Source organism: Neovison vison, chromosome 8 (assembly GCF_020171115.1).
Source record: "Neovison vison isolate M4711 chromosome 8, ASM_NN_V1, whole genome shotgun sequence".
NCBI classification, from domain to species: Eukaryota; Metazoa; Chordata; class Mammalia; order Carnivora; family Mustelidae; genus Neogale; species Neogale vison.
In genome coordinates this window covers 135,231,598-135,244,553 of record NC_058098.1, presented here as the reverse complement: position 1 = coordinate 135,244,553, position 12,956 = coordinate 135,231,598, and positions in this window count along the sequence as shown.

Sequence of the window (12,956 nt, the reverse complement as noted above, 5' to 3'; positions counted from 1 at the left end):
AATCATGATCAGTGAATGGCCACCGTGCAAGGACACAGCTGACCCCTGAGAGTCTGTGCTATTTGCAGTAGGTAGATCTGAAGAGAAAGGAAAGAGGAGGAGGGCATTCTCAGCTCCTGCTAAAATGGCCAGCAGAGTCTCTGCTCCTGCTGGGGGCCTTATGGTGAGTGTGGGGCCAGTGGAGGAAGAAATAGTGGGATTTCATCCCTACTTTAAAAGTTTACAGCCTGGAAGGATAAGGCTGCTATGAGACTTGAATGAATAATTATCCTGAAAGATGCTGATGCATTTTATTTTATTTTAGATTTTAGATTTATTTATTTATTAGAAAGAAGGAGAGAGTGAGTGGGGGGGCAGTGGAGAGTGGCAGAAGGGGAGGGAGAAAAGAATCTCAAGCAGACTCCCTGTTCAGCACAGAACCCAACATGGGGCTAGATCCCAGGACTCTGAGATCATGACTGAATCGAAATCAAGAGTCAGCTGTTTAATCGACCAAGCCACACAGGCACCCATAAAGATGCTGACGCATTTTAATGCACTTTCAAATGCTTCATGAGATACAGAGGACAGTGATCAAACATTAGAAAATTGAGTATGAAGAAAACTCTCCAGCTTAGCTTCCCCGGAGCCCAGGCCACGAGCAGGAGAAAGGTGTTTCTGTCAGTGTATACCTGGCCTTCTTCCTAGCAGCTTTTTGCTTCTCTCCAGCATGCACTGATCAGATGCTTGCTGTTTCTGCAGAACTTATTTCAGATTTTTGCATTTCAAAGGTATGAATTAGGGATAAAAATGGCATCAGGTCTGAAAGGAGGAATTTTGAATTTTGGCATTGACCTCAATGTGCCCTAATTCATTTTGACAATGACCTTTTCTTCTTCCACAATCTGCATGCAAAAGGACTCCCCAACTTCCCTCTGAAAGGTCAAAGGGTTTATAGCTACATTTTCACATCTCTTAGGGTGCAAACATTTAAACACACTGAAACACATGTAGTATAAAGCAAAGTACTTTAAGAAGCAATTGGCAATATTTCCACTGGGAGGCTAATGGTAGCACTTGGTGATAGTGGGCAGCAAGGTTGGTATTTTTGTTGTAGGATCCTAATATACATCACCAAAAGATGGCCTTGCTTTCCCTGTCTCTTAAGTCTTGGTCAGTCCAATAAAGAAAAAAACAAAAGGAAATACTCCTGTTTTAGACATTATCCTCAAATGGTGCAGTTGGGCAGCAAGGAAAAAAAAATACAGATCTGAGATAGAATAAGTCAAAGATACAGTTAATTTTAGCTGAGTCTGAGGACATTGAAGACAGTAGAATGATGCAACCTATTCTCTTTTCCAGAATGTTAGGTCACAATGTCCAATTGGTAGGACAACCATATGGGGTGATATGCTGCCATCACTCAATGCCATGTCTTAAAATCTCATGAAGTGACCCTGTCGCAAGGATATGAATTCTTCAGTGACTGTTCATGACTCCGACCTCTCATTTCCGGACGCTCCTGTGATGCTGTAGCTGAGCATAGGAGAGTATTTTGGTCAGGAGCACAGTGAAGAAAGAAATAACTTTAAACAAAACTGAAATAGCATGATAGTTTAGACACTTATATTTTAAAAAGACCATGGGGCTCATCAACTTCACCATGATCATAAGCATGAGATGTGCCAACATGTGCCCCTGTGACGTGAGACCATCATAGGACAGTGACGCGGTCTCAGACCTTAACACCAGCACGCCTGGGCTCAATTCCTTCTCCAGCAATGACACATGCAACTTGGGCAAGTTACTTAATTTCTGTGATCCTCACTCTCCATCTGTAAAATGGGCTCAATATGACCAAAAGGAAAACAATGAACCACCCACCCAGGCTGAACTAATGGATGGAAAGTGTTGGATATAGCATTTATCAACAACAGAACATTCAACAAATCACCATCTTTCAATTATACAGGTTGAAAGAAATGCACACTTGTGTGTGTGTGTGTGTCAATATCTTCTAGTGAAGACTACATAGAAACTATTCTAATTGAAAGACCAGATAGCAGTTGAATGGCGTTGTCCCAAATATCTGATTTCTCACTTAGCTTTGAGCGCTGTTGGTCTTTTTCTTTTCTTTTCTTTCCTTTTTTTTTCAAAAAATAAGGGCAAATCTGGAATATGATTAACACTCAGTGGAAAAACACAGAAGAAGAAGTAGAAGAAGGAGGAGAAAGAGAAGGAAAGGAAGAAGGAAAAGGAGAAGAAGCAGGAGGAGGAGAAGGAGAAGATGGAGAAGAAGAAGAGGAAGAAAAAGAAGAGGAAATGTAGTAGGGAAAAAGGGGGAGAAGGAGAAAGAGAGGCAGAGGAAAGAGGAGCAGGGGGAGCTGGAGGGAGAAGAGATGAAGAAGAAAAGGAAGAAGGGGAGAGTGCTTTATTTAATCACTAAGTTTACTTCATCTTTAAAAAAAAAAAAAGAGGGAAAAGCCTATAAAATATATGGTATAAACAACTGAAAAGAGAGATAACTTCACACTTCAACTTCATAGAGGAATATATCTGAAGTAATGAAAACAAGCACTTTTTTAGGACATACGTAGATAAATAAATAAATAAAGCAAGCAAGCTCTGGGTATCGTAGGTGTATGTCTAATTCCTTAAAACCTGCCAGTACTTTGTCACTGAAGAAATTAAAAATGCCAGCCCTGGCAATGGGAAGTGTGCTGATATAAAAGTGAGTTGCTTGGCAACAGATTAACTTATTTAAAACTTTTATCACTGCTTTGACAAAAGAGGTTGGAAAAGGAAACATGAAGGCAACAGCACAATCCTCAGAAACAGAACCTCCAGGAGACCCTGCAAAGTAGAAGACTCACTGACCTACATACTAAAGCTACCAGTTTGCAAACTGCATTTGCCGAGCACCCTGGCCAGTGGGTTTCCTGTTAGATTCAGCCAGTGAGAGGGGCTGACTGCAGACCACAGGGCAGGGGCGAGAAGCAGGAGGTTTGTGCCTCTGACAGCATCAAAGCTGCTGGATAGAGCTGGCCGTGACCGTTCAGGGACTGCAGACTCCAGTGGCTGGAGTAGAAGTAGCCCCCTTTTTGTAGCTCTAGCCATGGCCCACGGGGTGCCATGGGGTAGACCCAGGATGGACTGTGAGAATGTCCTTAAAGCTCAGTAGCAGGTGTAGTCCTGTGGACTTCAACTCCAAGTGTCCATATATTCCACTCTCTGGGTAATACCATTCTTCCTTTTCCTCTTCTGTTCTCCCTGCCCTAATAACACCCCCCAACACACACACACCCTGTTGTATACTCTCTTGAAACACCTAAAGTGGTTTTTGATTAGACACTGACTAACAGAATCTTAAAGGAGCTTAAAGCCTCTCCCAGTAGACTCGAATTGCAAAGTGATATGGTATGGGCAAAAGTAGAAATAAGCATTAAAAACCAAACTAGGAAGGGTGATGGGTAATTTAACTCTCTGGATAGGTAGGAATCATTATAGACATAGATACAGATTACAGAAATGATACAAATGGAGATATTCTATTGGTTCTGTTTCCCTGGAGAACTGTGAATCCCGTGGGTGCCATGACTAGCGTGTGACATGATGCTGTTGATGGCAGAGGCTAGACAATGAAGGGCTCTGACATCAGCTGACGGCTCTAGAGTTCTAGTCTAAGTTTCAAGGGAGAGGAATAAAATGGTCATATTTTGTTTTCTTGAAAACCACCCTGACTGTAGGAGTGTGGAGGATGGATCTCCAAGGAAACTAGATTTAAGAGAGTCTGACCCATAAGGGAACAACTCCTTGGAGCATTCAGCTAAACCTCCACACATCTGGGAGTCACAGGTTCCACCTCCCAGCCATCCAGACCTTCTTCTTCTGCAGAGCCCCCTTCCTCCTCCCTACTGTAAGATCATCTGACTATCATCTTGGGCCACTGTGGGGGGCATGGTTTCTCCAAGTCTCTGCTTTTGATCAGACCACAGTGTTCAGGAACTATAGGTGAAGGCAGATGGATCCGTGTCATGAAGGTATTTTTCTTGACCCAGAACCATTTAAATGACTATAGCTGTAAGTAGACAGCATGGGTGCCAAAACGCACATGGACTTCGAAGTGACTTCTATGTCCAGACCCTGACAGGCTTCATGATCACAACGGATCTTCATAGAAAGGTCTAGGACTTCAGTCATGACCTGGAGCTTCATACATGTTCTCGTTATCCCATTTAGGGCTTTCCAGAGGGGAGTACAGCAGACTGCCTTTCTACAAAGTCTCCAAACATGGAACCAAGTTGTGTTTTCTGCGCACTTAGTGAATGCAAGCCTTAGAGCCCTGGTGTATGTGCATGGGCCTTGACAGCATGTTTGGAGTCATATGGTTTGTTTTCTTGTTTGTTTGTTTGTTTTCTTGTTTTCTCTTACCTGCATCAAGATTTTTTTTTTAGTTGTGTTATGTTCATCACCATAAAATACATCATTAGTTTTTTGTTTGTTTGTTTGTTTGTTTAAGATTTTATTTATTTATTTGACCGACAGAGATCACAAGTAGGCAGAGAGGCAGGCAGAGAGAGAGGAAGCAGGCTCCCTGCTGAGCAGAGAGCCCGATGCAGGACTCGATCCCAAGACCCCGGGAGAGGCAAAGGTAGAGGTTTTAAACCACTGAGTCACCCAGGCGCCCCATCATTAGTTTTTGAAGCAGTGTTCCAAGATTCATTGTTTATGTACAACACCCATTGCTCCATGCAACACATACCCTTCTTCATACCCACTACCGCGCTCACACCCCTCCCTTCTAAAACATGGAAGACGTTAGGAGAAGGAAAGGAAAAGTGAATTGGGGAAAATCAGAGTGGGAATGAACCATGAGAGACTGTGGACTCTGAGAAACAAACTGAGGGTTTTAGAGTCATACAGTTTTATAAAATTTGCAAAAGCAAGGTACTTTAACCCCAATCAACTAAGACTGCTGTCTCTTTCCCTTCCGTCTTCTGTGTCAAACTTCCCCTTGTGTTGGATGTTATTAAAGTGGCCATCAGCATTTTGAGGATCTCACTGGGAAGAACTCAAAGTTGGGGTTAGTCTGGGTTTATTGAAATGAATTTATGTGTTTCAGTCACTTCCAGAGCAGTTACATTTTTCTCGCTATTTGGGTATAAGAACCAATTCTAGAAATATTCCTATCACCCCATTGTGTTACCTCAGGCAGGGCCATGACATGAATGTACATGGTCAGAGGCTGGTTCACAGCGTAACCTCACTCCACAGTCATCAAAATATGCAGGGAGCAGCAGAGAGACAGGTCTCAAGACGTGCAGAGCCAGAAGCTCATCTGTGGAAATCCTTTCAGTCAACAAACATGTAGAATTGGAAGCAGATAATTTGAAACAGAAGTTCTATCCTTCCCAAGAATATACTTGATAGCACAGCATACACAATCAAAATACCCCATACATACTTTTTTTTCTTTTTAGAGGAGAATCACGTGAAATAGAAGTTTTTTTTTCTTAATTTTTATTTTTTAATTTAATTTAATTTTTTCAGTGTTCCAAGATTCATTGTTTATGCACCACACCCAGTGTTCCATGCGATATGTGCCCTCCTTGGTACCCACCCCCAGGCCCTCTGAACCCCCACTCCTCCCCCCTCCCAAACCCTCAGTTTGTTTCTCAGAGTCCATAGTCTCTCATGGTTTGCCTCCAATCCGATTTCTCCCAACTCCAATAGAATTCTTAAGATAACTCTTTAAATCCTTGTTGATGGGACTGAAATACTAACATCAACGAAAATAACAAACTCATAATACACCGTTGTGACAAAGACAAAGACAACGTGACAGGCTGGTTAATGTGCGTTGTTGCTTCAAACTTTTTTAAAAAGAAACTTGAAAAACTTGAAAGACCTGAAACTTGAGAGATTTTTAGATAAAAGAAATGTGATGGTGTTTGCTCCAAATTTGACAATAGTAAGTATTTCCATGGCATTACTTATATAAAAAGTCATGATGCTGAAATTTTGCCTGAACTATTAATAACTAAAAGAAATCAACCAACTTGTTGAGAAAAGAGTCTGAATTATCCTTCTCTTCTTTTTAGAGAAAAGATGAAAAAGTTATTAAAGATTATACCATTTGTCATACTATTTTGTTAAAAAGGCTAATTGATTCATAGCTAAGGAATGTAAACTCTTTCCATAAAGGTGTAAGCTCTGATCCAAAAGCTTAGAGGATATCGATGCTCAGGGAATATATAAATTTAATACACTGAAAATACGTTTTATTTTAATATATTAAAATTAATGTAATTTTGTATATTATATATATTTCTATATATTAATTTAATATATACAATAAGTGAATTTAGTATATAGAAATAGATACAGTGAGGAAAATACTGTTAATTTATTCCTATGACTACTAGCCAACATTTCCTGAGTAATAACTGTGTGTAACTTACTGGTCTAAGCACCTTATACATATTCTTCAAAACACGTACATTCATTTAACCTATAAGATAATTCAATTAACTCAGGAAGGACAGTCACAAATTCCAAATTAGTGCTGTTTTGTCATACATAATTTAGGTATTTGTTGCATGTTTTCCTAAGGTCAGAAAAATAATTTATCAGAATATGTTGAATTGCTTTTATTTTGTTATAAAAATTCAGCATTTAAGGAAGAGAGCAGAGTTCAGGAAAACAGCTTTGGGCCCACAAAGATCTGAGCCTAATGCATGTTCTGTTATTTACCAGAAGACTTTACAGAGCTACAGACCTCTCCTCCTCATGTCTCCGTCGGACAGTGAACGTGTCAGCGAGGACACGTGAGTGAGAGCCGAAGTTAAATTTACTTATTTTGGGGTGGTCATTTCCCCAATCCTTAAACTTAAGAGAGGGACGAGAAGGAGCTGTGTTTTACCAGGACTTCCTTGGCCACTGTAGGTTAATTATTGGTCAAAAACATTCTGCCTGCCGTCTGACCATTCATCCCTCCCGTACTAACCAGGCCTGACCCTGCTTAGCTTCCAGGTCAGACTCGAGATCAGGCGCGTTTAGGGTGCGATGGCCCGTAAACTCTTCACTCTACGAAACAAACTGGGGTTGCTGGAGGGTTGGTGGATGAAAGGGTGGGGTAGCTGGGGGATGGGCGTTAAGGAGGGCACGTGGTACAAGGAGCACGGGGCGTTGTGTGCGACTGAGGAATCACTAACTCGACCTCTGAAACTGATAATACACTTTATGTTAACTAATTGAATTTAAATTTAAACAAGACAAAACAAAACACATTCTGCCTTTCATTTGTCATGCATTTAAGACTTTTAGAAGAAAGGTGGACTCAGCGAGCCCAGAAACTGCACCTACCCTTCTGGGGAAAGCTGGCTACTTGTGCTAGGAAATCTTCGGTGATCACATCCTACCTGATGCCACCAACCATGGCCATTGCTCTCATCACCTAGAAGGAGGGGCTATTAACACACAAAGCCACCTGCCCTTCCTCAAACACACCTGGCTTCCCGAGTCTCCCCGGCTTCACACACCACTTCTCTCACAAGGATCCGCTTCGCCTCTCTTCCAGCTGTGAACTCCTTGCTACCCTTCAAAGTCCAGCTCTCACGGTCTTTGCTCAAAGTACTCAGATTCCTGGTGTCGCTTCTTATAAGGACAACAGTCCTATCAGACCAGAACTCTCTCCTTATGACTCTGCTTTGCCTCCATCACTTCCTTAAAGGTGCCTTCTCTAAATCCAGTGACATTGGGGTTAAGTCTTCAATGTGTTAATCTGTAGGGTGACACAATTCGGTCCCTAACATGAGGGGAAGATCTAAACTGGAAGCGGGATGGGAGCTATCCAGCGACGGCACCACAGCAACTGAACAAGAGGAGCCTGTCCCGGGGTTTCTGGGGGGGTCTCAGGTGATGGCACTGACCGGACATGCTGCCGGAGAGTGGCTGACCCAGACGAGCGACCCAGGGAATGAAAGGCCACGTCCAAGCTCTCTGAAGCTGCTTCAGTCTCCTGCTTGGGCCACCACTTGGGCTCAAAAAAGAGGCTAAAGGGAGGCTGGGGAGCCAGCGACTAGCAGGGGAGGGGGCACTAAGGAAGGAGTTTGTATCCTAAAACCAAGATGGCTCAGAGACATGGAGGTCACATTTGTATCTGATTCCTAGGAGCGATCCGGGCACAGAGTCCGTGTCCTTCCATTTGTCAGTGCATTTCAGATGGTTGTAGACACGAGCGCTCGGCGAGCTCCCCCGCAGAGACCGCATCTGTCCCAGGAGCTGTGGAAGGCGGTGATTCTTTGGAGAAGACCTTCAAAATTCCTGTCCTGGCTTCCCAGTCTGAGTCCTCGTTCAGAACATCATAAAGTGAGCCAGAAAAAAACATCCCATTCTTTCCACGCCTGAGTACATTTTTGGTTTACACAAAGATCCCAGGAACTATACTATTATTTTACTTAGGAGTTGGCTTCGTTTTTCAGAGGCATTTTAAGAGGAAGACAGCTTATAAGTCTCCTTCATTAGAAACATTGTGTATCAAAAAAAGATTCATGGCTCTTTGCCATTTTGTTGTACATCTATAGGGAGCGTTCATAATATCTCATTAAAGCCTCCCTCTTCTTTCAACAGAGGCCATAAGTTTAACTTGTCCTACGAGCCAAGCTCGCCCACTGCTCTGCTGTGGTCCTGCCTGGGGAGGAGCAGGGCTGAGCTCTGGCCACTGTAAGCGGTATACTGATGTCCACTGTCCACCCCAAGAATTAGACTACACAGAGGGGGCCCAACATAATAAGACAGCCCATTCGGAACATTTTCTGTGCTTACATCTTACTGACTTTTATCATAAATTAAAGATTTTGAAGAGAATGAGTCATAAAAAAAGGAAAAATAATAACGTGGTTCGGCAATCAGCATACGATATCTCCCCGATGACTCATAACACCAGACTCAAGTCAGGACAAACAGAGTTCCTGTCAGAAAGAAGTGCAGTTAAAAATAAAAGCAAAATAGGAAAGGGGGAGGCTATAACTGTACCTAGAATTCTCCCCACCCTAGATTCCTTAATAAAGGGTTGGAAGGATTCATGAGCTGAAAAGCTTGCATCATAAGTCAGGAAGAAGCAGTCCCAAGGAGCCAAGATAAATAGATTCTGGGGAAAAAAATCCTCCAAGAAAAGAAGGCATGCACCCGCAAAGCATGCGTTATCCTTCAAATGGGTTGGGAAAGGCTAATGGGAGAAGGGCTCTTCCAGTGGGATCACGGTGGGGCAGAAGGAGCTCAGGTTTTGGAGTTAAACAAACTTGCATCTTAATTCAAACTCCACTAGGAATTACCCTGCAGCTGTGGAAGGCCGGGAGTGACTTACCTTCTCTCTCTCTTAGTTTTTATACTTGTACACAAGGACAAGCGGCAACCCAGAGCCATGTTGTGGATGAGTGCGTGTGTGAAACAGTTAGCTTGGTGTATCAATTTATGCATGGGGCACTGAATAAATCTCTGTCTTCAAACAATGGATGAAAACAAATCCTCACAGAGGTTTCTAAATCTCTAGTTAATAAACTTGATTGTGTGTCTGTCAAGCATGATGCACAGTCCCAGCCCAGAGGGTGATACAAAGCTCTGTTCATTATTGCTCTGATCCCCTCCACATTTATGACAGTGGAAGAGTTCCAGGGGCTGGACCAGTAGTCCCTGGACACGGGGCCTTCTTCCCCAATATCTCTCCCCCCAGCATAGCCTCTCTTTCAATGCACATTTGGAGACCTGAAAATAACTTTAGATCAGACAAGTTTGGCATAAGCCTTCACTCTTCCACTTGCTACTTATGTGACATTGGCAAAATGATTAACCTTTTAAGACTTAGCTTCCTGCCTGTGGAATGGATAGGTGACCACAACCTTAAATCGATGCTGCAAAATTTTATTATTATATTTTATTTTATTATTTTATTTTATTTTATTTTTAGGAGATGCTGTGAAATGTTAAATAAGGAAGTTCAAGCACCTAGCAGAGTTTAGGGGCACGTAATCATTGGTGAACTATTTTTATTCCTCTTTAGTGACTAATCTCTGCTTCTTTCTGAGTATAAATCAGCTAACTGACAGCAGAAAGTACACCCCTCTTCAGCTGACAAAAGCATAGTTGGAAAGGAGTTAGCTGGATGTCTCTTCATGTGAAGGAAGGCATGACTGTCCCTTCCCTCAGGACAGCCTCTCTGGTTCTTTGTTGGTCTCTGCTGTCTTGTTTCCAGGGAGGGAGGAAGAAACATGCCCTCAAAGAATGAGCAGTGTGGTCTTCCCCGTGGCCTGCATCTGACACTGCCGTGAAAAGGTCACGACCTTCAGGGAGACCCATGTGGTTTCATGTCCTGATTTTCAGTTTTATAGCTGTGGGAAGTTAGGACCTGGGCTACACAGTTTCCTTTAGTACCACCCAGAGAGCTAGCTAGCTTCCAGGTTCACCATGATGGTTTGACAGAACAAAGGAAGAGGCTGATCCACTGGTCCCCAGGTCATCATTGTTGCTTGGCTGTCCTGGCCATGTAGCATCCTGCTTTGTGATTCTTTGCTGCAGACCTAAGACTTTGTTCTTCATACGTCATTTGAGAGTAGACACCCTTCATGATCTCCTTTGAGACACATCTCGACAAATGGTTGTAGCCTGGAGTCTGTCTACAACTCACACTCTTCCCCACTGATCTAAAGTCAAGTGCCAGGGTCCTCTGTGATGGCAACACACAGGGTGAGTGGCAAGGTTCTGGGGACTTGTGAAATCTTTACCCCTGTGATCCCTACCCTGGGGTTACTCCCTCCCTTCTGACAGGGTCTTGAGCTTATCCTTGTTTTGGGGGGGTAAAAATGGTAAAACCATTGTCCCTTTTTGATCTGCTTATGCCACAGTGTTCTTGTTCTAAAAAAGTTGAATGCCTGAAATAATAGGTAGGGCTCAGTATGGCAGATTTTATGGCCACAGTACGGCCACAACAGTTCTGTCCCCACATGTACTTCTAGAAACTTATCAGGAGACATAACATACTTATGGTCAACTTGAGTCTCGGGACCCTTAATGGCTGGCCCAGCAAGGACAAGTTGTCAAGAGGGACAAGTGTGGCTTATGAAGCTGGATGAGAAAAGGTGGTACAGACTCTGCCTCTCTCTGTCTCTGGGCCTGTTTCTGTGCCTCCCAACAAGCTCACTTTGGAGCCCTGAGCCATCACATAAGAAATGCAGCTATTGCAAAGCCTCCATGCCTCTTCCCAACACCATAGATGGGAAAAACTCCAAAGAAGGAAAAACTGTTAGTCCTCAACAATTTACTCCCAACCTTAAGAGAAGGCAAGAGTAGAAACAGATCACAACGAATTGTTTTCACTAAACAGCAACAACAAAATAAGATGAAAACTTGATGGGATTGGATCATCTTCTGAGACAGAGAACAGTATAGAAGGAACTAGATGGTCTTCCATCTATGGTCTCTTTTTCTGTAATGCTTGTACAAACAATGAATTCCACTCCTTGCCCCTCCTCTAGCCAGGGAGGGAGAGAGAAACAGCAGAGGAGAGGCCAGGGGAACGGTGGCACGAAGCTGCTGTATCTGGGGGTACCTGGGTGGTGGCTAAGCATCTGCCTTCTGCTCAGGTCATGATTTCGGGTTCCTGGGATCGAGCCCCGCGCTGGGCTCCCTGCTCAGCAGCGAATCTGCTTCCCCCTCCTCTTCTCCCTCTCTGATCTCCTGTATTCTCTCTCAAATAAATAAAATCTTTAAAAAAAATACCTCTGGAATTAGGATGAACAGGGCGATGTAAATAAAAATTAAAATCTGAAACACAAGACACCACTATCTGAAAGCCTGAATTTGAAAAAAGAAACACACACACACATACAAACAAACAAACAAACAAACAAACAAAAAAACCTGTCAAGACCAAGTGATGGTAAGGAAGAGAAACAACTCTTACTCGTGGGAGGGCGAATGTGCACAATTAATTTAGAAAAGTTTTTGGTAATATCCCCTAAAACAGCATTTGCATAGCCCATGATCAAATCATTTCACTGCTAGAGATATATTCCAAAGAAATACACACACACACACACACACACACACACACACACATACATCAAAAGATAGGAACAGAAACAAATGTTTCATAAAAGCTCCAAGATGGAAACAATACAAGTATCAATGGATTAATTGTTACAATTGCACACAATCCATGTTATGCTGCCATGGTCAAGTTCTAACTATTGCTGCATAAGACATCAGGGATGAGTAGAACAGACAGAAACTGAGTAAAAGAATACGAGCGCGAATCAGCACACAGAGTGTGATCTCATTGGCATCAAGCGCCACAAACAAGCAAACCCTCCTAATCACTGAAATAAGAATAGAGGTTAGTTTGAGGGAGAATGTGTATGAACTGGAGAACAAGTGGGTGGCCACTGAGGTCCTGGTAATGTCTCATGTCCTAATTTCTGTGATCCATACAGATCTGTTTCCTTAGTAAAAGTCACCAAGCAACACCCTTGTGATTTTTACACCTTCCTGTATTTGTTACACTTCAACGAATATTTACGTTTACAAATCACCTTTTTGCATGTCGTGTGATTACCATAGTCACAGATGACCCAAAGACTTTAAGCAACTTGTCCAAGGCCCAAGGCCCGATACAGATCTTGTGACTCAGAATTGTGTGTTCCTCTCACTATGCTCCTGTTGCTTGGCACTTCCTAGTTTTGCAGATGATGGATAGTTCTGATAGGACGTCGACATAATCTGTAACCATGGTACTTGAGATGCTCATGGATACACACATCCAGGATCCTCAGTGACCACTGACATTCCTTCAAGCCGCAGGCTGGAAACTAAGTTTCCGTGTTCAAAGAGTTAAAATTCAAGCCCACTTGAGAGGTGGTAGTTCAAAGCCCTTGCCAATAACTCTTTATTATGTGCAGCATTTTCAAAGCAAAATTACAACA